General features: G+C 39.9%; 16 non-coding genes across 16 annotated transcripts; all 16 read left to right on the top strand.

The window, feature by feature from the left end:
• The first annotated feature begins 714 nt into the window (after positions 1-714).
• Positions 715-787, top strand: TRNAI-GAU (transfer RNA isoleucine (anticodon GAU)). The gene has a single exon. It is a non-coding gene; the product is annotated as a tRNA-Ile (tRNA).
• Positions 788-6488: 5701 nt separating this feature from the next.
• On the top strand, positions 6489-6561 carry TRNAF-GAA (transfer RNA phenylalanine (anticodon GAA)). The gene has a single exon. It is a non-coding gene; the product is annotated as a tRNA-Phe (tRNA).
• Positions 6562-7055: 494 nt separating this feature from the next.
• TRNAL-GAG (transfer RNA leucine (anticodon GAG)) lies at positions 7056-7128 on the top strand. The gene has a single exon. It is a non-coding gene; the product is annotated as a tRNA-Leu (tRNA).
• Positions 7129-8802: 1674 nt separating this feature from the next.
• Positions 8803-8875, top strand: TRNAF-GAA (transfer RNA phenylalanine (anticodon GAA)). Its single transcript has one exon. It is a non-coding gene; the product is annotated as a tRNA-Phe (tRNA).
• A 1075-nt stretch (positions 8876-9950) lies between these two features.
• Positions 9951-10023, top strand: TRNAF-GAA (transfer RNA phenylalanine (anticodon GAA)). The gene has a single exon. It is a non-coding gene; the product is annotated as a tRNA-Phe (tRNA).
• Positions 10024-10517: 494 nt separating this feature from the next.
• Positions 10518-10590, top strand: TRNAF-GAA (transfer RNA phenylalanine (anticodon GAA)). Its single transcript has one exon. It is a non-coding gene; the product is annotated as a tRNA-Phe (tRNA).
• A 2240-nt stretch (positions 10591-12830) lies between these two features.
• On the top strand, positions 12831-12903 carry TRNAF-GAA (transfer RNA phenylalanine (anticodon GAA)). The gene has a single exon. It is a non-coding gene; the product is annotated as a tRNA-Phe (tRNA).
• A 494-nt stretch (positions 12904-13397) lies between these two features.
• Positions 13398-13470, top strand: TRNAF-GAA (transfer RNA phenylalanine (anticodon GAA)). The gene has a single exon. It is a non-coding gene; the product is annotated as a tRNA-Phe (tRNA).
• Positions 13471-16291: 2821 nt separating this feature from the next.
• Positions 16292-16364, top strand: TRNAF-GAA (transfer RNA phenylalanine (anticodon GAA)). Its single transcript has one exon. It is a non-coding gene; the product is annotated as a tRNA-Phe (tRNA).
• Positions 16365-17439: 1075 nt separating this feature from the next.
• On the top strand, positions 17440-17512 carry TRNAF-GAA (transfer RNA phenylalanine (anticodon GAA)). The gene has a single exon. It is a non-coding gene; the product is annotated as a tRNA-Phe (tRNA).
• Positions 17513-18006: 494 nt separating this feature from the next.
• TRNAF-GAA (transfer RNA phenylalanine (anticodon GAA)) lies at positions 18007-18079 on the top strand. Its single transcript has one exon. It is a non-coding gene; the product is annotated as a tRNA-Phe (tRNA).
• Positions 18080-21455: 3376 nt separating this feature from the next.
• TRNAL-GAG (transfer RNA leucine (anticodon GAG)) lies at positions 21456-21528 on the top strand. The gene has a single exon. It is a non-coding gene; the product is annotated as a tRNA-Leu (tRNA).
• A 2233-nt stretch (positions 21529-23761) lies between these two features.
• On the top strand, positions 23762-23834 carry TRNAF-GAA (transfer RNA phenylalanine (anticodon GAA)). The gene has a single exon. It is a non-coding gene; the product is annotated as a tRNA-Phe (tRNA).
• A 508-nt stretch (positions 23835-24342) lies between these two features.
• TRNAF-GAA (transfer RNA phenylalanine (anticodon GAA)) lies at positions 24343-24415 on the top strand. The gene has a single exon. It is a non-coding gene; the product is annotated as a tRNA-Phe (tRNA).
• A 1075-nt stretch (positions 24416-25490) lies between these two features.
• On the top strand, positions 25491-25563 carry TRNAF-GAA (transfer RNA phenylalanine (anticodon GAA)). Its single transcript has one exon. It is a non-coding gene; the product is annotated as a tRNA-Phe (tRNA).
• Positions 25564-26057: 494 nt separating this feature from the next.
• On the top strand, positions 26058-26130 carry TRNAF-GAA (transfer RNA phenylalanine (anticodon GAA)). The gene has a single exon. It is a non-coding gene; the product is annotated as a tRNA-Phe (tRNA).
• Positions 26131-26491: the final 361 nt, after the last annotated feature.

Genomic DNA, 26491 nt, shown 5'->3' with positions numbered 1-26491 from the left:
ATTGCCCCCAGTTAGCTACAGAAGGATACAGCAAAGTGTAACACATAGCTGTACCCTCACAGTGAATGATTGCGACTTATATTTCTTGTCTACAATGATTAACAATAATAAGGAAGGCACTGTGAAAAAACGGGCTGAAAGAGCTCAGTTGCGAGGACGTCAAACTTTAGATCTAAGGGTCCCTGGTTAAATCCTTGGTTTGGTCAAAGACTGAGCAGCTAGTTCGTCAGGCAAGTTTCTTTTTTGGAGTCAGCTTCCGGTGACGTTTTATTTAATTAATAAAACCTTTCATCAACCTAATTGACATACCATCAGTACAAGACAGTACGTGTTTTCTATCTTTCTTTGAAAATGGATTCCACCTCTCTTGCCTTCAGCTTTGACTTCCATTATTTGCCGTTTCTATCTCGATTTTAGGGTAAACTGTAGCCTGCATCATTTTCCATCTAACCTTGGACCAAAGTGTCAGATGATATAGCTTGCTTCCTCATGCCACACATTTCTGTGTATTAGATTGCTAGCCTATTTAGCGTTTAGAAAAAAAGAAATACCTAGCTTGCGCAATAAAAAATAAATTGACTAATTGTGCCCAGTTAGCTGCAGAAGGATACAGCATACTTTAACACATAGATGTACCCTCCTAGTGATTGATCAGATGCCCACTTGTTGCCTGCAATGATTAAGAATCATCAGGAAGGTATTCTCTGACAACTGGCCGAAATAGCTCATTTGGGAGAGCGTTAAACTGATGATCTAAAGCTCTCTGGTTCAATCCCGGGTTTTGGCAAGGACTGAGCACCTAGCTAATTACGTGTAGTTCTCTCTTGGAGTCAGCTTCAGTAGACATTTTAGTTCATAGATGAAACCTTTTAATAACCTGTTCGACATACCATCAGTAGAGCACAGCACTTGCGTTCTATCTTCCTTTCAAAATGGCTTCCACCTCTCTTGCCTTCAGCTTTGACTTCCATTATTTCCAGTTTCTATCTTGATTTTAATGTAAACCTTAGGCTGCATCATCTTACATTTTCCCATGAACCAAGCTGTCAGATGATATAGCTTGCTTACTCATCCCACACATTTGTGTGCCTATTCAGAGTTTGGAATAAAAGAAGTACCTAGGTTGCGCACCAAAAAAGTAAATGAGTAATTGCACCCAGTTAGCTGCAGAAGGATACCGGAAGTTTAAGACATAGGTGTACCATCAAAGTGAATGATTTGGAGGTGTATGTCTTGTCTACAATGATTAAGAAGAAAACGGAGGGAGCTGTGAAATAACTGGCCGAAATAGCTCAGTTGGGAGAGGGTTAGACTGAAGATCTAAAGGTCCCTGGTTCAATCCCGGGTTTCGGCAAAGACTCAGAAGACAGCTTTTTAGGCGTGTTTCTTTCTTGGATTCAGCTTCTGGTGACGTTTTATTTAATTGATAAAACCTTTCATCAACCTAATTGACATACCATCAGTACAAGACAGTACTTGTTTTCTATCTTCCTTTCAAAATGGATTCCACCTCTCTTGCCTTCAGCTTTGACTTCCATTATTTACTGTTTCTATCTTGATTTTTAGGTAACCCGCAGTCTGCATCAGTCTCCATCTTCCCTTGAACCAAAGTGTCGGATGAAATAGCTTGCTTACTCATGCCACACATTTCTGTGCATTAGATTGCTAGCCTATTTAGAGTTTAGAAAAAAAGAAATACCTAGCTTGCACAATAAAAAACGAATTCCCTAATTACACCCAGTTAACTGGAGAAGGATACAGCAAAGTTTAAGACATAGCTGTACCCTCACAGTGAATGATTTAGACTTCTGTGTCTTGTCTACAATGATTAAAAATGATACGGAAAGCTTTTCATGACACCTGGTTTAAATATCTCAGTTGGGAGAATGTTAGACTAAAGATAAAAAAGGTCCTTGGTCCAATCCTGGGTTGGGCCAAAGACCAAGCACTCAGCTTGTTAGGCATGTTTCTTTCTTGGAGTCACTCTCAAGGGACATTTTATTTCATTGATAAAAACTTGCATCAACCTGATCGACATGCCATCGGTACAAAAGAGCACTTATTTTCTATCTTCCTTTCAAAATGGCTTCCACCTCTCTTGCCTTCAGCTTTGACTTCCATTATTTCCCGTTTCTATCTTGATTTTGATGTAAACCGTAGGCAGCGTCATCTTCCATTTTCCCATGAGCCAAACTGTCAGATGATATAGCTTGCTTAGTCATGCCACACATTTCTGTTTATGAGAATGGTAGCCTATTCAGAGTTTAGAAAAAAAGAAGTACCTACCTCGCGTAGCAAAAAAGTAAAGGAGTAATTGCCTCCAGTTAGCTACAGAAGGATACAGCAAAGTGTAACACATAGCTGTACCCTCACAGTGAATGATTGCGACTTATATTTCTTGTCTACAATGATTAATAATAATAAGGAAGGCACTGTGAAAAAACGGGCTGAAAGAGCTCAGTTGCGAGGACGTCAAACTTTAGATCTAAGGGTCCCTGGTTAAATTCTTGGTTTGGTCAAAGACTGAGCAGCTAGTTCGTCAGGCAAGTTTCTTTTTTGGAGTCAGCTTCCGGTGACGTTTTATTTAATTAATAAAACCTTTCATCAACCTAATTGACATACCATCAGTACAAGACAGTACGTGTTTTCTATCTTCCTTTGAAAATGGATTCCACCTCTCTTGCCTTCAGCTTTGACTTCCATTATTTCCCGTTTCTATCTCGATTTTAGGGTAAACTGTAGCCTGCATCATTTTCCATCTAACCTTGGACCAAAGTGTCAGATGATATAGCTTGCTTCCTCATGCCACACATTTCTGTGTATTAGATTGCTAGCCTATTTAGCGTTTAGAAAAAAAGAAATACCTAGCTTGCGCAATAAAAAATAAATTGACTAATTGTGCCCAGTTAGCTGCAGAAGGATACAGCATACTTTAACACATAGATGTACCCTCCTAGTGATTGATCAGATGCCCACTTGTTGCCTACAATGATTAAGAATCATCAGGAAGGTATTCTTTGACAACTGGCCGAAATAGCTCAGTTGGGATAGCGTTAGACTGAAGATCTAAAGGTACCTGGTTCCATCCCGGGTTTTGGCAAGGAGTGAGCACCTAGCTAATTAGGTGTAGTTCTCTCTTGGAGTCAGCTTCATTAGACATTTTAGTTCATAGATGAAACCTTTCAATAACCTGATCGACATACCATCAGTAGAGCACAGCACTTGCGTTCTATCTTCCTTTCAAAATGGCTTCCACCTCTCTTGCCTTCAGCTTTGACTTCCATTATTTCCAGTTTCTATCTTGATTTTAATGTAAAGCTTAGGCTGCATCATCTTCTATTTTCCCATGAACCAAGCTGTCAGATGATATAGCTTGCTTACTCATCCCACACATTTGTGTGCCTATTCAGAGTTTGGAATAAAAGAAGTACCTAGGTTGCGCACCAAAAAAGTAAATGAGTAAATGCACCCAGTTAGCTGCAGAAGGATACCGGAAGTTTAAGACATAGCTGTACCCTCAAAGTGAATGATTTCGAGGTGTATGTCTTGTCTACAATGATTAAGAAGAAAACGGAGGGACCTGTGAAATAACTGGCCGAAATAGCTCAGTTGGGAGAGTGTTAGATTGAAGATCTAAAGGTCCCTGGTTCAATCCCGGGTTTCGACAAAGACTCAGAAGGCAGCTTGTTAGGCGTGTTTCTTTCTTGGATTCAGCTTCTGGTGACGTTTTATTTAATTGATAAAACCTTTCATCAACCTAATTGACATACCATCAGTACAAGACAGTACGTGTTTTCTATCTTCCTTTGAAAATGGTTTCCACCTCTCTTGCCTTCAGCTTTGACTTTGATTATTTGCCGTTTCTATCTCGATTTTAGGGTAAACTGTAGCCTGCATCATTTTCCATCTAACCTTGGACCAAAGTGTCAGATGATATAGCTTGCTTCCTCATGCCACACATTTCTGTGTATTAGATTGCTAGCCTATTTAGCGTTTAGAAAAAAAGAAATACCTAGCTTGCGCAATAAAAAATAAATTGACTAATTGTGCCCAGTTAGCTGCAGAAGGATACAGCATACTTTAACACATAGATGTACCCTCCTAGTGATTGATCAGATGCCCACTTGTTGCCTACAATGATTAAGAATCATCAGGAAGGTATTCTCTGACAACTGGCCGAAATAGCTCAGTTGGGAGAGCGTTAGACTGAAGATCTAAAGGTCCCTGGTTCAATCCCTGGTTTCGGCAAGGACTGAGCACCTAGCTAATTAGGTGTAGTTCTCTCTTGGAGTCAGCTTCAGTAGACATTTTAGTTCATAGATGAAACCTTTCAATAACCTGATCGACATACCATCAGTAGAGCACAGCACTTGCGTTCTATCTTCCTTTCAAAATGGCTTCCACCTCTCTTGCCTTCAGCTTTGACTTCCATTATTTCCAGTTTCTATCTTGATTTTAATGTAAAGCTTAGGCTGCATCATCTTCTATTTTCCCATGAACCAAGCTGTCAGATGATATAGCTTGCTTACTCATCCCACACATTTGTGTGCCTATTCAGAGTTTGGAATAAAAGAAGTAACTAGGTTGCGCACCAAAAAAGTAAATGAGTAAATGCACCCAGTTAGCTGCAGAAGGATACCGGAAGTTTAAGACATAGCTGTACCATCAAAGTGAATGATTTGGAGGTGTATGTCTTGTCTACAATGATTAAGAAGAAAACGGAGGGAGCTGTGAAATAACTGGCCGAAATAGCTCAGTTGGGAGAGGGTTAGACTGAAGATCTAAAGGTCCCTGGTTCAATCCCGGGTTTCGGCAAAGACTCAGAAGACAGCTTATTAGGCGTGTTTCTTTCTTGGATTCAGCTTCTGGTGACGTTTTATTTAATTGATAAAACCTTTCATCAACCTAATTGACATACCATCAGTACAAGACAGTACTTGTTTTCTATCTTCCTTTCAAAATGGATTCCACCTCTCTTGCCTTCAGCTTTGACTTCCATTATTTACTGTTTCTATCTTGATTTTTAGGTAACCCGCAGTCTGCATCAGTCTCCATCTTCCCTTGAACCAAAGTGTCGGATGAAATAGCTTGCTTACTCATGCCACACATTTCTGTGCATTAGATTGCTAGCCTATTTAGAGTTTAGAAAAAAAGAAATACCTAGCTTGCAGAATAAAAAACAAATTCCCTAATTACACCCAGTTAACTGGAGAAGGATACAACAAAGTTTAAGACATAGCTGTACCCTCACAGTGAATGATTTAGACTTCTGTGTCTTGTCTACAATGATTAAAAATGATACGGAAAGCTTTTCATGACACCTGGCTAAAATATCTCAGTTAGGATAATGTTAGACTAAAGATTAAAGAGGTCCTTGGTTCAATCCTGGGTTGTGCCAAAGACCAAGCACTCAGCTTGTTAGGCATGTTTCTTTCTTGGAGTCACTCTCAAGTGACATTTTATTTCATTGATAAAAACTTGCATCAACCTGATCGACATGCCATCGGTACAAAAGAGAACTTATTTTCTATCTTCCTTTCAAAATGGCTTCCACCTCTCTTGCCTTCAGCTTTGACTTCCATTATTTCCCGTTTCTATCTTGATTTTAATGTAAACCGTAGCCGGCGTCATCTTCCATTTTCCCATGAGCCAAACTGTCAGATGATATAGCTTGCTTGGTCATGCCACACATTTCTGTTTATGAGAGTGGTAGCCTATTCAGAGTTTAGAAAAAAAGAAGTACCTACCTCACGTAGCAAAAAAGTAAAGGAGTAATTGCCCCCAGTTAGCTACAGAAGGATACAGCAAAGTGTAACACATAGCTGTACCCTCACAGTGAATGATTGCGACTTATATTTCTTGTCTACAATGATTAACAATAATAAGGAAGGCACTGTGAAAAAACGGGCTGAAAGAGCTCAGTTGCGAGGACGTCAAACTTTAGATCTAAGGGTCCCTGGTTAAATCCTTGGTTTGGTCAAAGACTGAGCAGCTAGTTCGTCAGGCAAGTTTCTTTTTTGGAGTCAGCTTCCGGTGACGTTTTATTTAATTAATAAAACCTTTCATCAACCTAATTGACATACCATCAGTACAAGACAGTACGTGTTTTCTATCTTTCTTTGAAAATGGATTCCACCTCTCTTGCCTTCAGCTTTGACTTCCATTATTTGCCGTTTCTATCTCGATTTTAGGGTAAACTGTAGCCTGCATCATTTTCCATCTAACCTTGGACCAAAGTGTCAGATGATATAGCTTGCTTCCTCATGCCACACATTTCTGTGTATTAGATTGCTAGCCTATTTAGCGTTTAGAAAAAAAGAAATACCTAGCTTGCGCAATAAAAAATTAATTGACTAATTGTGCCCAGTTAGCTGCAGAAGGATACAGCATACTTTAACACATAGATGTACCCTCCTAGTGATTGATCAGATGCCCACTTGTTGCCTACAATGATTAAGAATCATCAGGAAGGTATTCTTTGACAACTGGCCGAAATAGCTCAGTTGGGAGAGCGTTAGACTGAAGATCTAAAGGTCCCTGGTTCAATCCCGGGTTTCGGCAAGGACTGAGCACCAAGCTAATTAGGTGTAGTTCTCTCTTGGAGTCAGCTCCAGTAGACATTTTAGTTCTTAGATGAAACCTTTCAATAACCTGATCGACATACCATCAGTAGAGCACAGCACTTGCGTTCTATCTTCCTTTCAAAATGGCTTCCACCTCTCTTGCCTTCAGCTTTGACTTCCATTATTTCCAGTTTCTATCTTGATTTTAATGTAAAGCTTAGGCTGCATCATCTTCTATTTTCCCATGAACCAAGCTGTCAGATGATATAGCTTGCTTACTCATCCCACACATTTGTGTGCCTATTCAGAGTTTGGAATAAAAGAAGTACCTAGGTTGCGCACCAAAAAAGTAAATGAGTAAATGCACCCAGTTAGCTGCAGAAGGATACCGGAAGTTTAAGACATAGCTGTACCCTCAAAGTGAATGATTTCGAGGTGTATGTCTTGTCTACAATGATTAAGAAGAAAACGGAGGGACCTGTGAAATAACTGGCTGAAATAGCTCAGTTGGGAGAGCGTTAGACTGAGGATCTAAAGGTCCCTGGTTCAATCCCGGGTTTCGGCAAAGACTCAGAAGACAGCTTGTTAGGCGTGTTTCTTTCTTGGATTCAGCTTCTGGTGACGTTTTATTTAATTGATAAAACCTTTCCTCAACCTAATTGACATACCATCAGTACAAGACAGTACTTGTTTTCTATCTTCCTTTCAAAATGGATTCCACCTCTCTTGCCTTCAGCTTTGACTTCCATTATTTACTGTTTCTGTCTTGATTTTTAGGTAACCCGCAGTCTGCATCAGTCTCCATCTTCCCTTGAACCAAAGTGTCGGATGAAATAGCTTGCTTACTCATGCCACACATTTCTGTGCATTAGATTGCTAGCCTATTTAGAGCTTAGAAAAAAAGAAATACCTAGCTTGCACAATAAAAAACGAATTCCCTAATTACACCCAGTTAACTGGAGAAGGATACAGCAAAGTTTAAGACATAGCTGTACCCTCACAGTGAATGATTTAGACTTCTGTGTCTTGTCTACAATGATTAAAAATGATACGGAAAGCTTTTCATGACACCTGGTTTAAATATCTCAGTTGGGAGAATGTTAGACTAAAGATAAAAAAAGGTCCTTGGTTCAATCCTAGGTTGTGCCAAAGACCAAGCACTCAGCTTGTTAGGCATGTTTCTTTCTTGGAGTCACTCTCAAGGGACATTTTATTTCATTGATAAAAACTTGCATCAACCTGATCGACATGCCATCGGTACAAAAGAGCACTTATTTTCTATCTTCCTTTCAAAATGGCTTCCACCTCTCTTGCCTTCAGCTTTGACTTCCATTATTTCCCGTTTCTATCTTGATTTTGATGTAAACCGTAGGCGGCGTCATCTTCCATTTTCCCATGAGCCAAACTGTCAGATGATATAGCTTGCTTAGTCATGCCACACATTTCTGTTTATGAGAATGGTAGCCTATTCAGAGTTTAGAAAAAAAGAAGTACCTAGCTCGCGTAGCAAAAAAGTAAAGGAGTAATTGCCCCCAGTTAGCTACAGAAGGATACAGCAAAGTGTAACACATAGCTGTACCCTCACAGTGAATGATTGCGACTTATATTTCTTGTCTACAATGATTAATAATAATAAGGAAGGCACTGTGAAAAAACGGGCTGAAAGAGCTCAGTTGCGAGGACGTCAAACTTTAGATCTAAGGGTCCCTGGTTAAATTCTTGGTTTGGTCAAAGACTGAGCAGCTAGTTCGTCAGGCAAGTTTCTTTTTTGGAGTCAGCTTCCGGTGACGTTTTATTTAATTAATAAAACCTTTCATCAACCTAATTGACATACCATCAGTACAAGACAGTACGTGTTTTCTATCTTCCTTTGAAAATGGATTCCACCTCTCTTGCCTTCAGCTTTGACTTCCATTATTTCCCGTTTCTATCTCGATTTTAGGGTAAACTGTAGCCTGCATCATTTTCCATCTAACCTTGGACCAAAGTGTCAGATGATATAGCTTGCTTCCTCATGCCACACATTTCTGTGTATTAGATTGCTAGCCTATTTAGCGTTTAGAAAAAAAGAAATACCTAGCTTGCGCAATAAAAAATGAATTGACTAATTGTGCCCAGTTAGCTGCAGAAGGATACAGCATACTTTAACACATAGATGTACCCTCCTAGTGATTGATCAGATGCCCACTTGTTGCCTACAATGATTAAGAATCATCAGGAAGGTATTCTTTGACAACTGGCCGAAATAGCTCAGTTGGGAGAGCGTTAGACTGAAGATCTAAAGGTCCCTGGTTCAATCCCGGGTTTTGGCAAGGAGTGAGCACCTAGCTAATTAGGTGTAGTTCTCTCTTGGAGTCAGCTTCAGTAGACATTTTAATTCATAGATGAAACCTTTCAATAACCTGATCGACATACCATCAGTAGAACACAGCACTTGCGTTCTATCTTCCTTTCAAAATGACTTCCACCTCTCTTGCCTTCAGCTTTGACTTCCATTATTTCCAGTTTCTATCTTGATTTTAATGTAAAGCTTAGGCTGCATCATCTTCTATTTTCCCATGAACCAAGCTGTCAGATGATATAGCTTGCTTACTCATCCCACACATTTGTGTGCCTATTCAGAGTTTGGAATAAAAGAAGTACCTAGGTTGCGCACCAAAAAAGTAAATGAGTAAATGCACCCAGTTAGCTGCAGAAGGATACCGGAAGTTTAAGACATAGCTGTACCCTCAAAGTGAATGATTTCGAGGTGTATGTCTTGTCTACAATGATTAAGAAGAAAACGGAGGGACCTGTGAAATAACTGGCCGAAATAGCTCAGTTGGGAGAGTGTTAGACTGAAGATCTAAAGGTCCCTGGTTCAATCCCGGGTTTCGACAAAGACTCAGAAGGCAGCTTGTTAGGCGTGTTTCTTTCTTGGATTCAGCTTCTGGTGACGTTTTATTTAATTGATAAAACCTTTCATCAACCTAATTGACATACCATCAGTACAAGACAGTACGTGTTTTCTATCTTCCTTTGAAAATGGTTTCCACCTCTCTTGCCTTCAGCTTTGACTTCGATTATTTGCCGTTTCTATCTCGATTTTAGGGTAAACTGTAGCCTGCATCATTTTCCATCTAACCTTGGACCAAAGTGTCAGATGATATAGCTTGCTTCCTCATGCCACACATTTCTGTGTATTAGATTGCTAGCCTATTTAGCGTTTAGAAAAAAAGAAATACCTAGCTTGCGCAATAAAAAATAAATTGACTAATTGTGCCCAGTTAGCTGCAGAAGGATACAGCATACTTTAACACATAGATGTACCCTCCTAGTGATTGATCAGATGCCCACTTGTTGCCTACAATGATTAAGAATCATCAGGAAGGTATTCTCTGACAACTGGCCGAAATAGCTCAGTTGGGAGAGCGTTAGACTGAAGATCTAAAGGTCCCTGGTTCAATCCCGGGTTTCGGCAAGGACTGAGCACCTAGCTAATTAGGTGTAGTTCTCTCTTGGAGTCAGCTTCAGTAGACATTTTAGTTCATAGATGAAACCTTTCAATAACCTGATCGACATACCATCAGTAGAGCACAGCACTTGCGTTCTATCTTCCTTTCAAAATGGCTTCCACCTCTGTTGCCTTCAGCTTTGACTTCCATTATTTCCAGTTTGTATCTTGATTTTAATGTAAAGCTTAGGCTGCATCATCTTCTATTTTCCCATGAACCAAGCTGTCAGATGATATAGCTTGCTTACTCATCCCACACATTTGTGTGCCTATTCAGAGTTTGGAATAAAAGAAGTACCTAGGTTGCGCACCAAAAAAGTAAATGAGTAAATGCACCCAGTTAGCTGCAGAAGGATACCGGAAGTTTAAGACATAGCTGTACCATCAAAGTGAATGATTTGGAGGTGTATGTCTTGTCTACAATGATTAAGAAGAAAACGGAGGGAGCTGTGAAATAACTGGCCGAAATAGCTCAGTTGGGAGAGCGTTAGACTGAAGATCTAAAGGTCCCTGGTTCAATCCCGGGTTTCGGCAAAGACTCAGAAGACAGCTTTTTAGGCGTGTTTCTTTCTTGGATTCAGCTTCTGGTGACGTTTTATTTAATTGATAAAACCTTTCATCAACCTAATTGACATACCATCAGTACAAGACAGTACTTGTTTTCTATCTTCCTTTCAAAATGGATTCCACCTCTCTTGCCTTCAGCTTTGACTTCCATTATTTACTGTTTTTATCTTGATTTTTAGGTAACCCGCAGTCTGCATCAGTCTCCATCTTCCCTTGAACCAAAGTGTCGGAGGAAATAGCTTGCTTACTCATGCCACACATTTCTGTGCATTAGATTGCTAGCCTATTTAGAGTTTAGAAAAAAAGAAATACCTAGCTTGCAGAATAAAAAACAAATTCCCTAATTACACCCAGTTAACTGGAGAAGGATACAACAAAGTTTAAGACATAGCTGTACCCTCACAGTGAATGATTTAGACTTCTGTGTCTTGTCTACAATGATTAAAAATGATACGGAAAGCTTTTCATGACACCTGGCTAAAATATCTCAGTTAGGATAATGTTAGACTAAAGATAAAAAAGGTCCTTGGTTCAATCCTGGGTTGTGCCAAAGACCAAGCACTCAGCTTGTTAGGCATGTTTCTTTCTTGGAGTCACTCTCAAGTGACATTTTATTTCATTGATAAAAACTTGCATCAACCTGATCGACATGCCATCGGTACAAAAGAGAACTTATTTTCTATCTTCCTTTCAAAATGGCTTCCACCTCTCTTGCCTTCAGCTTTGACTTCCATTATTTCCCGTTTCTATCTTGATTTTAATGTAAACCCTAGCCGGCGTCATCTTCCATTTTCCCATGAGCCAAACTGTCAGATGATATAGCTTGCTTGGTCATGCCACACATTTCTGTTTATGAGAGTGGTAGCCTATTCAGAGTTTAGAAAAAAAGAAGTACCTACCTCGCGTAGCAAAAAAGTAAAGGAGTAATTGCCCCTAGTTAGCTACAGAAGGATACAGCAAAGTGTAACACATAGCTGTACTCTCACAGTGAATGATTGCGACTTATATTTCTTGTCTACAATGATTAACAATAATAAGGAAGGCACTGTGAAAAAACGGGCTGAAAGAGCTCAGTTGCGAGGACGTCAAACTTTAGATCTAAGGGTCCCTGGTTAAATCCTTGGTTTGGTCAAAGACTGAGCAGCTAGTTCGTCAGGCAAGTTTCTTTTTTGGAGTCAGCTTCCGGTGACGTTTTATTTAATTAATAAAACCTTTCATCAACCTAATTGACATACCATCAGTACAAGACAGTACGTGTTTTCTATCTTTCTTTGAAAATGGATTCCACCTCTCTTGCCTTCAGCTTTGACTTCCATTATTTGCCGTTTCTATCTCGATTTTAGGGTAAACTGTAGCCTGCATCATTTTCCATCTAACCTTGGACCAAAGTGTCAGATGATATAGTTTGCTTCCTCATGCCACACATTTCTGTGTATTAGATTGCTAGCCTATTTAGCGTTTAGAAAAAAAGAAATACCTAGCTTGCGCAATAAAAAATAAATTGACTAATTGTGCCCAGTTAGCTGCAGAAGGATACAGCATACTTTAACACATAGATGTACCCTCCTAGTGATTGATCAGATGCCCACTTGTTGCCTGCAATGATTAAGAATCATCAGGAAGGTATTCTCTGACAACTGGCCGAAATAGCTCATTTGGGAGAGCGTTAAACTGAAGATCTAAAGCTCTCTGGTTCTATCCCGGGTTTTGGCAAGGACTGAGCACCTAGCTAATTAGGTGTAGTTCTCTCTTGGAGTCAGCTTCAGTAGACATTTTAGTTCATAGATGAAACCTTTTAATAACCTGTTCGACATACCATCAGTAGAGCACAGCACTTGCGTTCTATCTTCCTTTCAAAATGGCTTCCACCTCTCTTGCCTTCAGCTTTGACTTCCATTATTTCCAGTTTCTATCTTGATTTTAATGTAAACCTTAGGCTGCATCATCTTACATTTTCCCATGAACCAAGCTGTCAGATGATATAGCTTGCTTACTCATCCCACACATTTGTGTGCCTATTCAGAGTTTGGAATAAAAGAAGTACCTAGGTTGCGCACCAAAAAAGTAAATGAGTAATTGCACCCAGTTAGCTGCAGAAGGATACCGGAAGTTTAAGACATAGCTGTACCCTCAAAGTGAATGATTTCGAGGTGTATGTCTTGTCTACAATGATTAAGAAGAATACGGAGGGACCTGTGAAATAAGTGGCCGAAATAGCTCAGTTGGGAGAGCGTTAGATTGAAGATCTAAAGGTCCCTGGTTCAATCCCGGGTTTTGGCAAGGACTGAGCACCTAGCTAATTAGGTGTAGTTCTCTCTTGGAGTCAGCTTCAGTAGACATTTTAGTTCATAGATGAAACCTTTTAATAACCTGATCAACATACCATCAGTAGAGCACAGCACTTGCGTTCTATCTTCCTTTCAAAATGGCTTCCACCTCTGTTGCCTTCAGCTTTGACTTCCATTATTTCCAGTTTCTATCTTGATTTTAATTTAAAGCTTAGGCTGCATCATCTTCCATTTTCCCATGAACCAAGCTGTCAGATGATATAGCTTGCTTACTCATCCCACACATTTGTGTGCCTATTCAGAGTTTGGAATAAAAGAAGTACCTAGGTTGCGCACCAAAAAAGTAAATGAGTAATTGCACCCAGTTAGCTGCAGAAGGATACCGGAAGTTTAAGACATAGCTGTACCCTCAAAGTGAATGATTTCGGGGTGTATGTCTTGTCTACAATGATTAAGAAAAATACGGAGGGACCTGCGCAATAAGTGGCCGAAATAGCTCAGTTGGGAGAGCGTTAGACTGAAGATCTAAAGGTCCCTGGTTCAATCCCGGGTTTCGGCAAAGACTCAGAAGACAGCTTGTTAGGCGTGTTTCTTTCTTGGAGTCAGCTTCCGGGGACGTTTTATTTAATTAATAAAACCTTTCATCAACCTAATTGACATACCATCAGTACAAGACAGTACTTGTTTTCTAACTTCTTTTCAAAATGGATTCCACCTCTCTTGCCTTCAGCTTTGACTTCCATTATTTGCCGTTTCTATCTCGATTTTAGGGTAAACTGTAGCCTGCATCATTTTCCATCTAACTTTGGACCAAAGTGTCAGATGATATAGCTTGCTTCCTCATGCCACACATTTCTGTGTATTAGATTGCTAGCCTATTTAGCGTTTAGAAAAAAAGAAATACCTAGCTTGCGCAATAAAAAATAAATTGACTAATTGTGCCCAGTTAGCTGCAGAAGGATACAGCATACTTTAACACATAGATGTACCCTCCTAGTGATTGATCAGATGCCCACTTGTTGCCTGCAATGATTAAGAATCATCAGGAAGGTATTCTCTGACAACTGGCCGAAATAGCTCATTTGGGAGAGCGTTAAACTGAAGATCTAAAGCTCTCTGGTTCAATCCCGGGTTTTGGCAAGGACTGAGCACCTAGCTAATTAGGTGTAGTTCTCTCTTGGAGTCAGCTTCAGTAGACATTTTAGTTCATAGATGAAACCTTTTAATAACCTGTTCGACATACCATCAGTAGAGCACAGCACTTGCGTTCTATCTTCCTTTCAAAATGGCTTCCACCTCTCTTGCCTTCAGCTTTGACTTCCATTATTTCCAGTTTCTATCTTGATTTTAATGTAAAGCTTAGGCTGCATCATCTTCCATTTTCCCATGAACCAAGCTGTCAGATGATATAGCTTGCTTACTCATCCCACACATTTGTGTGCCTATTCAGAGTTTGGAATAAAAGAAGTACCTAGGTTGCGCACCAAAAAAGTAAATGAGTAATTGCACCCAGTTAGCTGCAGAAGGATACCGGAAGTTTAAGACATAGCTGTACCCTCAAAGTGAATGATTTCGAGGTGTATGTCTTGTCTACAATGCTTAAGAAGAAAACGGAGGGACCTGTGAAATAACTGGCCGAAATAGCTCAGTTGGGAGAGTGTTAGACTGAAGATCTGAAGGTCCCTGGTTCAATCCCGGGTTTCGACAAAGACTCAGAAGACAGCTTGTTAGGCGTGTTTCTTTCTTGGATTCAGCTTCTGGTGACGTTTTATTTAATTGATAAAACCTTTCATCAACCTAATTGACATACCATCAGTACAAGACAGTACTTGTTTTCTATCTTCCTTTCAAAATGGATTCCACCTCTCTTGCCTTCAGCTTTGACTTCCATTATTTACTGTTTCTGTCTTGATTTTTAGGTAACCCGCAGTCTGCATCAGTCTCCATCTTCCCTTGAACCAAAGTGTCGGATGAAATAGCTTGCTTACTCATGCCACACATTTCTGTGCATTAGATTGCTAGCCTATTTAGAGTTTAGAAAAAAAGAAATACCTAGCTTGCACAATAAAAAACGAATTCCCTAATTACACCCAGTTAACTGGAGAAGGATACAGCAAAGTTTAAGACATAGCTGTACCCTCACAGTGAATGATTTAGACTTCTGTGTCTTGTCTACAATGATTAAAAATGATACGGAAAGCTTTTCATGACACCTGGCTAAAATATCTCAGTTGGGAGAATGTTAGACTAAAGATAAAAAAGGTCCTTGGTCCAATCCTGGGTTGTGCCAAAGACCAAGCACTCAGCTTGTTAGGCATGTTTCTTTCTTGGAGTCACTCTCAAGTGACATTTTATTTCATTGATAAAAACTTGCATCAACCTGATCGACATGCCATCGGTACAAAAGAGCACTTATTTTCTATCTTCCTTTCAAAATGGCTTCCACCTCTCTTGCCTTCAGCTTTGACTTCCATTATTTCCCGTTTCTATCTTGATTTTGATGTAAACCGTAGGCGGCGTCATCTTCCATTTTCCCATGAGCCAAACTGTCAGATGATATAGCTTGCTTAGTCATGCCACACATTTCTGTTTATGAGAGTGGTAGCCTATTCAGAGTTTAGAAAAAAAGAAGTACCTAGCTCGCGTAGCAAAAAAGTAAAGGAGTAATTGCCCCCAGTTAGCTACAGAAGGATACAGCAAAGTGTAACACATAGCTGTACCCTCACAGTGAATGATTGCGACTTATATTTCTTGTCTACAATGATTAATAATAATAAGGAAGGCACTGTGAAAAAACGGGCTGAAAGAGCTCAGTTGCGAGGACGTCAAACTTTAGATCTAAGGGTCCCTGGTTAAATTCTTGGTTTGGTCAAAGACTGAGCAGCTAGTTCGTCAGGCAAGTTTCTTTTTTGGAGTCAGCTTCCGGTGACGTTTTATTTAATTAATAAAACCTTTCATCAACCTAATTGACATACCATCAGTACAAGACAGTACGTGTTTTCTATCTTCCTTTGAAAATGGATTCCACCTCTCTTGCCTTCAGCTTTGACTTCCATTATTTCCCGTTTCTATCTCGATTTTAGGGTAAACTGTAGCCTGCATCATTTTCCATCTAACCTTGGACCAAAGTGTCAGATGATATAGCTTGCTTCCTCATGCCACACATTTCTGTGTATTAGATTGCTAGCCTATTTAGCGTTTAGAAAAAAAGAAATACCTAGCTTGCGCAATAAAAAATAAATTGACTAATTGTGCCCAGTTAGCTGCAGAAGGATACAGCATACTTTAACACATAGATGTACCCTCCTAGTGATTGATCAGATGCCCACTTGTTGCCTACAATGATTAAGAATCATCAGGAAGGTATTCTTTGACAACTGGCCGAAATAGCTCAGTTGGGAGAGCGTTAGACTGAAGATCTAAAGGTCCCTGGTTCAATCCCGGGTTTTGGCAAGGACTGAGCACCTAGCTAATTAGGTGTAGTTCTCTCTTGGAGTCAGCTTCAGTAGACATTTTAGTTCATAGATGAAACCTTTCAATAACCTGATCGACATACCATCAGTAGAGCACAGCACTTGCGTTCTATCTTCCTTTGAAAATGGCTTCCACCTCTCTTGCCTTCAGCTTTGACTTCCATTATTTCCAGTTTCTATCTTGATTTTAATGTAAAGCTTAGGCTGCATCATCTTCTATTTTCCCATGAACCAAGCTGTCAGATGATATAGCTTGCTTACTCAGCCCACACATTTGTGTGCCTATTCAGAGTTTGGAATAAAAGAAGTACCTAGGTTGCGCACCAAAAAAGTAAATGAGTAAATGCACCCAGTTAGCTGCAGAAGGATACCGGAAGTTTAAGACATAGCTGTACCCTCAAAGTGAATGATTTCGAGGTGTATGTCTTGTCTACAATGATTAAGAAGAAAACGGAGGGACCTGTGAAATAACTGGCCGAAATAGCTCAGTTGGGAGAGTGTTAGACTGAAGATCTAAAGGTCCCTGGTTCAATCCCGGGTTTCGACAAAGACTCAGAAGGCAGCTTGTTAGGCGTGTTTCTTTCTTGGATTCAGCTTCTGGTGACGTTTTATTTAATTGATAAAACCTTTCATCAACCTAATTGACATACCATCAGTACAAGACAGTACGTGTTTTCTATCTTCCTTTGAAAATGGTTTCCACCTCTCTTGCCTTCAGCTTTGACTTCGATTATTTGCCGTTTCTATCTCGATTTTAGGGTAAACTGTAGCCTGCATCATTTTCCATCTAACCTTGGACCAAAGTGTCAGATGATATAGCTTGCTTCCTCATGCCACACATTTCTGTGTATTAGATTGCTAGCCTATTTAGCGTTTAGAAAAAAAGAAATACCTAGCTTGCGCAATAAAAAATAAATTGACTAATTGTGCCCAGTTAGCTGCAGAAGGATACAGCATACTTTAACACATAGATGTACCCTCCTAGTGATTGATCAGATGCCCACTTGTTGCCTACAATGATTAAGAATCATCAGGAAGGTATTCTCTGACAACTGGCCGAAATAGCTCAGTTGGGAGAGCGTTAGACTGAAGATCTAAAGGTCCCTGGTTCAATCCCGGGTTTCGGCAAGGACTGAGCACCTAGCTAATTAGGTGTAGTTCTCTCTTGGAGTCAGCTTCAGTAGACATTTTAGTTCATAGATGAAACCTTTCAATAACCTGATCGACATACCATCAGTAGAGCACAGCACTTGCGTTCTATCTTCCTTTCAAAATGGCTTCCACCTCTCTTGCCTTCAGCTTTGACTTCCATTATTTCCAGTTTGTATCTTGATTTTAATGTAAAGCTTAGGCTGCATCATCTTCTATTTTCCCATGAACCAAGCTGTCAGATGATATAGCTTGCTTACTCATCCCACACATTTGTGTGCCTATTCAGAGTTTGGAATAAAAGAAGTACCTAGGTTGCGCACCAAAAAAGTAAATGAGTAAATGCACCCAGTTAGCTGCAGAAGGATACCGGAAGTTTAAGACATAGCTGTACCATCAAAGTGAATGATTTGGAGGTGTATGTCTTGTCTACAATGATTAAGAAGAATACGGAGGGAGCTGAGAAATAACTGGCCGAAATAGCTCAGTTGGGAGAGCGTTAGACTGAAGATCTAAAGGTCCCTGGTTCAATCCCGGGTTTCGGCAAAGACTCAGAAGACAGCCTTTTAGGCGTGTTTCTTTCTTGGATTCAGCTTCTGGTGACGTTTTATTTAATTGATAAAACCTTTCATCAACCTAATTGACATACCATCAGTACAAGACAGTACTTGTTTTCTATCTTCCTTTCAAAATGGATTCCACCTCTCTTGCCTTCAGCTTTGACTTCCATTATTTACTGTTTCTATCTTGATTTTTAGGTAACCCGCAGTCTGCATCAGTCTCCATCTTCCCTTGAACCAAAGTGTCGGATGAAATAGCTTGCTTACTCATGCCACACATTTCTGTGCATTAGATTGCTAGCCTATTTAGAGTTTAGAAAAAAAGAAATACCTAGCTTGCAGAATAAAAAACAAATTCCCTAATTACACCCTATTAACTGGAGAAGGATACAACAAAGTTTAAGACATAGCTGTACCCTCACAGTGAATGATTTAGACTTCTGTGTCTTGTCTACAATGATTAAAAATGATACGGAAAGCTTTTCATGACACCTGGCTAAAATATCTCAGTTAGGATAATGTTAGACTAAAGATAAAAAAGGTCCTTGGTTCAATCCTGGGTTGTGCCAAAGACCAAGCACTCAGCTTGTTAGGCATGTTTCTTTCTTGGAGTCACTCTCAAGTGACATTTTATTTCATTGATAAAAACTTGCATCAACCTGATCGACATGCCATCGGTACAAAAGAGAACTTATTTTCTATCTTCCTTTCAAAATGGCTTCCACCTCTCTTGCCTTCAGCTTTGACTTCCATTATTTCCCGTTTCTATCTTGATTTTAATGTAAACCCTAGCCGGCGTCATCTTCCATTTTCCCATGAGCCAAACTGTCAGATGATATAGCTTGCTTGGTCATGCCACACATTTCTGTTTATGAGAGTGGTAGCCTATTCAGAGTTTAGAAAAAAAGAAGTACCTACCTCGCGTAGCAAAAAAGTAAAGGAGTAATTGCCCCCAGTTAGCTACAGAAGGATACAGCAAAGTGTAACACATAGCTGTACCCTCACAGTGAATGATTGCGACTTATATTTCTTGTCTACAATGATTAACAATAATAAGGAAGGCACTGTGAAAAAACGGGCTGAAAGAGCTCAGTTGCGAGGACGTCAAACTTTAGATCTAAGGGTCCCTGGTTAAATCCTTGGTTTGGTCAAAGACTGAGCAGCTAGTTCGTCAGGCAAGTTTCTTTTTTGGAGTCAGCTTCCGGTGACGTTTTATTTAATTAATAAAACCTTTCATCAACCTAATTGACATACCATCAGTACAAGACAGTACGTGTTTTCTATCTTTCTTTGAAAATGGATTCCACCTCTCTTGCCTTCAGCTTTGACTTCCATTATTTGCCGTTTCTATCTCGATTTTAGGGTAAACTGTAGCCTGCATCATTTTCCATCTAACCTTGGACCAAAGTGTCAGATGATATAGCTTGCTTCCTCATGCCACACATTTCTGTGTATTAGATTGCTAGCCTATTTAGCGTTTAGAAAAAAAGAAATACCTAGCTTGCGCAATAAAAAATAAATTGACTAATTGTGCCCAGTTAGCTGCAGAAGGATACAGCATACTTTAACACATAGACGTACCCTCCTAGTGATTGATCAGATGCCCACTTCTTGCCTGCAATGATTAAGAATCATTAGGAAGGTATTCTCTGACAACTGGCCGAAATAGCTCATTTGGGAGAGCGTTAAACTGAAGATCTAAAGCTCTCTGGTTCAATCCCGGGTTTTGGCAAGGACTGAGCACCTAGCTAATTAGGTGTCGTTCTCTCTTGGAGTCAGCTTCAGTAGACATTTTAGTTCATAGATGAAACCTTTTAATAACCTGTTCGACATACCATCAGTAGAGCACAGCACTTGCGTTCTATCTTCCTTTCAAAATGGCTTCCACCTCTCTTGCCTTCAGATTTGACTTCCATTATTTCCAGTTTCTATCTTGATTTTAATGTAAACCTTAGGCTGCATCATCTTACATTTTCCCATGAACCAAGCTGTCAGATGATATAGCTTGCTTACTCATCCCACACATTTGTGTGCCTATTCAGAGTTTGGAATAAAAGAAGTACCTAGGTTGCGCACCAAAAAAGTAAATGAGTAATTGCACCCAGTTAGCTGCAGAAGGATACCGGAAGTTTAAGACATAGCTGTACCCTCAAAGTGAATGATTTCGAGGTGTATGTCTTGTCTACAATGATTAAGAAGAATACGGAGGGACCTGTGAAATAAGTGGACGAAATAGCTCAGTTGGGAGAGCGTTAGATTGAAGATCTAAAGGTCCCTCGTTCAATCCCGGGTTTTGGCAAGGACTGAGCACCTAGCTAATTAGGTGTAGTTCTCTCTTGGAGTCAGCTTCAGTAGACATTTTAGTTCATAGATGAAACCTTTTAATAACCTGATCAACATACCATCAGTAGAGCACAGCACTTGCGTTCTATATTCCTTTCAAAATGGCTTCCACCTCTGTTGCCTTCAGCTTTGACTTCCATTATTTCCAGTTTCTATCTTGATTTTAATTTAAAGCTTAGGCTGCATCATCTTCCATTTTCCCATGAACCAAGCTGTCAGATGATATAGCTTGCTTACTCATCCCACACATTTGTGTGCCTATTCAGAGTTTGGAATAAAAGAAGTACCTAGGTTGCGCACCAAAAAAGTAAATGAGTAATTGCACCCAGTTAGCTGCAGAAGGATACCGGAAGTTTAAGACATAGCTGTACCCTCAAAGTGAATGATTTCGGGGTGTATGTCTTGTCTACAATGATTAAGAAAAATACGGAGGGACCTGCGCAATAAGTGGCCGAAATAGCTCAGTTGGGAGAGCGTTAGACTGAAGATCTAAAGGTCCCTGGTTCAATCGCGGGTTTCGGCAAGGACTGAGCACCTAGCTAATTAGGTGTAGTTCTCTCTTGGAGTCAGCTTCAGTAGACATTTTAGTTCATAGATGAAACCTTTTAATAACCTGATCGACATACCATCAGTAGAGCACAGCACTTGCGTTCTATCTTCCTTTCAAAATGGCTTCCACCTCTCTTGCCTTCAGCTTTGACTTCCATTATTTCCAGTTTCTATCTTGATTTTAATGTAAAGCTTAGGCTGCATCATCTTCCATTTTCCCATGAACCAAGCTGTCAGATGATATAGCTTGCTTACTCATCCCACACATTTGTGTGCCTATTCAGAGTTTGGAATAAAAAAAAAGTACCTAGGTTGCGCACCAAAAAAGTAAATGAGTAATTTCACCCAGTTAGCTGCAGAAGGATACCGGAAGTTTAAGACATAGCTGTACCCTCAAAGTGAATGATTTCGAGGTGTATGTCTTGTCTACAATGATTAAGAAGAATACAGAGGGACCTGTGAAATAACTGGCCGAAATAGCTCAGTTGGGAGAGCGTTAGACTGAGGATCTAAAGGTCCCTGGTTCAATCCCGGGTTTCGGCAAAACTCAGAAGACAGCTTGATAGGTGTGTTTCTTTCTTGGCTTCTGGTGATGTTTTATTTAATTGATAAAACCTTTCATCAACCTAATTGACATACCATCAGTACAAGACAGTACTTGTTTTCTATCTTCCTTTCAAAATGGATTCCACCTCTCTTGCCTTCAGCTTTGACTTCCATTATTTACTGTTTCTATCTTGATTTTTAGGTAACCCGCAGTCTGCATCAGTCTCCATCTTCCCTTGAACCAAAGTGTCGGATGAAATAGCTTGCTTACTCATGCCACACATTTCTGTGCATTAGATTGCTAGCCTATTTAGAGTTTAGAAAAAAAGAAATACCTAGCTTGCACAATAAAAAACGAATTCCCTAATTACACCCAGTTAACTGGAGAAGGATACAGCAAAGTTTAAGACATAGCTGAACCCTCACAGTGAATGATTTAGACTTCTGTGTCTTGTCTACAATGATTAAAAATGATACTGAAAGGTTTTCATGACACCTGGCTAAAATATCTCAGTTGCGAGAATGTTAGACTAAAGATAAAAAAGGTCCTTGGTTCAATCCTGGGTTGTGCCAAAGACCAAGCACTCAGCTTGTTAGGCATGTTTCTTTCTTGGAGTCACTCTCAAGTGACATTTTATTTCATTGATAAAAACTTGCATCAACCTGATCGACATGCCATCGGTACAAAAGAGCACTTATTTTCTATCTTCCTTTCAAAATGGCTTCCACCTCTCTTGCCTTCAGCTTTGACTTCCATTATTTCCCGTTTGTATCTTGATTTTGATGTAAACCGTAGGCGGCGTCATCTTCCATTTTCCCATGAGCCAAACTGTCAGATGATATAGCTTGCTTAGTCATGCCACACATTTCTGTTTATGAGAGTGGTAGCCTATTCAGAGTTTAGAAAAAAAGAAGTACCTAGCTCGCGTAGCAAAAAAGTAAAGGAGTAATTGCCCCCAGTTAGCTACAGAAGGATACAGCAAAGTGTAACACATAGCTGTACCCTCACAGTGAATGATTGCGACTTATATTTCTTGTCTACAATGATTAACAATAATAAGGAAGGCACTGTGAAAAAACGGGCTGAAAGAGCTCAGTTGCGAGGACGTCAAACTTTAGATCTAAGGGTCCCTGGTTAAATCCTTGGTTTGGTCAAAGACTGAGCAGCTAGTTCGTCATGCAAGTTTCTTTTTTGGAGTCAGCTTCCGGTGACGTTTTATTTAATTAATAAAACCTTTCATCAACCTAATTGACATACCATCAGTACAAGACAGTACGTGTTTTCTATCTTCCTTTGAAAATGGATTCCACCTCTCTTGCCTTCAGCTTTGACTTCCATTATTTGCCGTTTCTATCTCGATTTTAGGGTAAACTGTAGCCTGCATCATTTTCCATCTAACCTTGGACCAAAGTGTCAGATGATATAGCTTGCTTCCTCATGCCACACATTTCTGTGTATTAGATTGCTAGCCTATTTAGCGTTTATAAAAAAAGAAATACCTAGCTTGCGCAATAAAAAATAAATTGACTAATTGTGCCCAGTTAGCTGCAGAAGGATACAGCATACTTTAACACATAGATGTACCCTCCTAGTGATTGATCAGATGCCCACTTGTTGCCTGCAATGATTAAGAATCATCAGGAAGGTATTCTCTGACAACTGGCCGAAATAGCTCATTTGGGAGAGCGTTAAACTGAAGATCTAAAGCTCTCTGGTTCAATCCCGGGTTTTGGCAAGGACTGAGCACCTAGCTAATTAGGTGTAGTTCTCTCTTGGAGTCAGCTTCAGTAGACATTTTAGTTCATAGATGAAACCTTTTAATAACCTGTTCGACATACCATCAGTAGAGCACAGCACTTGCGTTCTATCTTCCTTTCAAAATGGCTTCCACCTCTCTTGCCTTCAGCTTTGACTTCCATTATTTCCAGTTTCTATCTTGATTTTAATGTAAACCTTAGGCTGCATCATCTTCCATTTTCCCATGAACCAAGCTGTCAGATGATATAGCTTGCTTACTCATCCCACACATTTGTGTGCCTATTCAGAGTTTGGAATAAAAGAAGTACCTAGGTTGCGCACCAAAAAAGTAAATGAGTAATTGCACCCAGTTAGCTGCAGAAGGATACCGGAAGTTTAAGACATAGCTGTACCCTCAAAGTGAATGATTTCGAGGTGTATGTCTTGTCTACAATGATTAAGAAGAATACGGAGGGACATGTGAAATAAGTGGCCGAAATAGCTCAGTTGGGAGAGCGTTAGACTGAAGATCTAAAGGTCCCTGGTTCAATCCCGGGTTTCGGCAAAGACTCAGAAGACAGCTTGTTAGGCGTGTTTCTTTCTTGGATTCAGCTTCTGGTGACGTTTTATTTAATTGATAAAACCTTTCATCAACCTAATTGACATACCATCAGTACAAGACAGTACGTGTTTTCTATCTTCCTTTGAAAATGGTTTCCACCTCTCTTGCCTTCAGCTTTGACTTCGATTATTTGCCGTTTCTATCTCGATTTTAGGGTAAACTGTAGCCTGCATCATTTTCCATCTAACCTTGGACCAAAGTGTCAGATGATATAGCTTGCTTCCTCATGCCACACATTTCTGTGTATTAGATTGCTAGCCTATTTAGCGTTTAGAAAAAAAGAAATACCTAGCTTGCGCAATAAAAAATAAATTGACTAATTGTGCCCAGTTAGCTGCAGAAGGATACAGCATACTTTAACACATAGATGTACCCTCCTAGTGATTGATCAGATGCCCACTTGTTGCCTACAATGATTAAGAATCATCAGGAAGGTATTCTCTGACAACTGGCCGAAATAGCTCAGTTGGGAGAGCGTTAGACTGAAGATCTAAAGGTCCCTGGTTCAATCCCGGGTTTCGGCAAGGACTGAGCACCTAGCTAATTAGGTGTAGTTCTCTCTTGGAGTCAGCTTCAGTAGACATTTTAGTTCATAGATGAAACCTTTCAATAACCTGATCGACATACCATCAGTAGAGCACAGCACTTGCGTTCTATCTTCCTTTGAAAATGGCTTCCACCTCTCTTGCCTTCAGCTTTGACTTCCATTATTTCCAGTTTCTATCTTGATTTTAATGTAAAGCTTAGGCTGCATCATCTTCTATTTTCCCATGAACCAAGCTGTCAGATGATATAGCTTGCTTACTCAGCCCACACATTTGTGTGCCTATTCAGAGTTTGGAATAAAAGAAGTACCTAGGTTGCGCACCAAAAAAGTAAATGAGTAAATGCACCCAGTTAGCTGCAGAAGGATACCGGAAGTTTAAGACATAGCTGTACCCTCAAAGTGAATGATTTCGAGGTGTATGTCTTGTCTACAATGATTAAGAAGAAAACGGAGGGACCTGTGAAATAACTGGCCGAAATAGCTCAGTTGGGAGAGTGTTAGACTGAAGATCTAAAGGTCCCTGGTTCAATCCCGGGTTTCGACAAAGACTCAGAAGGCAGCTTGTTAGGCGTGTTTCTTTCTTGGATTCAGCTTCTGGTGACGTTTTATTTAATTGATAAAACCTTTCATCAACCTAATTGACATACCATCAGTACAAGACAGTACGTGTTTTCTATCTTCCTTTGAAAATGGTTTCCACCTCTCTTGCCTTCAGCTTTGACTTCCATTATTTGCCGTTTCTATCTCGATTTTAGGGTAAACTGTAGCCTGCATCATTTTCCATCTAACCTTGGACCAAAGTGTCAGATGATATAGCTTGCTTCCTCATGCCACACATTTCTGTGTATTAGATTGCTAGCCTATTTAGCGTTTAGAAAAAAAGAAATACCTAGCTTGCGCAATAAAAAATAAATTGACTAATTGTGCCCAGTTAGCTGCAGAAGGATACAGCATACTTTAACACATAGATGTACCCTCCTAGTGATTGATCAGATGCCCACTTGTTGCCTACAATGATTAAGAATCATCAGGAAGGTATTCTCTGACAACTGGCCGAAATAGCTCAGTTGGGAGAGCGTTAGACTGAAGATCTAAAGGTCCCTGGTTCAATCCCGGGTTTCGGCAAGGACTGAGCACCTAGCTAATTAGGTGTAGTTCTCTCTTGGAGTCAGCTTCAGTAGACATTTTAGTTCATAGATGAAACCTTTCAATAACCTGATCGACATACCATCAGTAGAGCACAGCACTTGCGTTCTATCTTCCTTTCAAAATGGCTTCCACCTCTCTTGCCTTCAGCTTTGACTTCCATTATTTCCAGTTTGTATCTTGATTTTAATGTAAAGCTTAGGCTGCATCATCTTCTATTTTCCCATGAACCAAGCTGTCAGATGATATAGCTTGCTTACTCATCCCACACATTTGTGTGCCTATTCAGAGTTTGGAATAAAAGAAGTACCTAGGTTGCGCACCAAAAAAGTAAATGAGTAAATGCACCCAGTTAGCTGCAGAAGGATACCGGAAGTTTAAGACATAGCTGTACCATCAAAGTGAATGATTTGGAGGTGTATGTCTTGTCTACAATGATTAAGAAGAATACGGAGGGAGCTGAGAAATAACTGGCCGAAATAGCTCAGTTGGGAGAGCGTTAGACTGAAGATCTAAAGGTCCCTGGTTCAATCCCGGGTTTCGGCAAAGACTCAGAAGACAGCCTTTTAGGCGTGTTTCTTTCTTGGATTCAGCTTCTGGTGACGTTTTATTTAATTGATAAAACCTTTCATCAACCTAATTGACATACCATCAGTACAAGACAGTACTTGTTTTCTATCTTCCTTTCAAAATGGATTCCACCTCTCTTGCCTTCAGCTTTGACTTCCATTATTTACTGTTTCTATCTTGATTTTTAGGTAACCCGCAGTCTGCATCAGTCTCCATCTTCCCTTGAACCAAAGTGTCGGATGAAATAGCTTGCTTACTCATGCCACACATTTCTGTGCATTAGATTGCTAGCCTATTTAGAGTTTAGAAAAAAAGAAATACCTAGCTTGCAGAATAA

This window comes from Pleurodeles waltl, chromosome 8, assembly GCF_031143425.1.
Source record: "Pleurodeles waltl isolate 20211129_DDA chromosome 8, aPleWal1.hap1.20221129, whole genome shotgun sequence".
In the NCBI taxonomy this organism is placed as follows: Eukaryota; Metazoa; Chordata; class Amphibia; order Caudata; family Salamandridae; genus Pleurodeles; species Pleurodeles waltl.
This window is presented reverse-complemented; position numbering and strand designations above follow the sequence as displayed.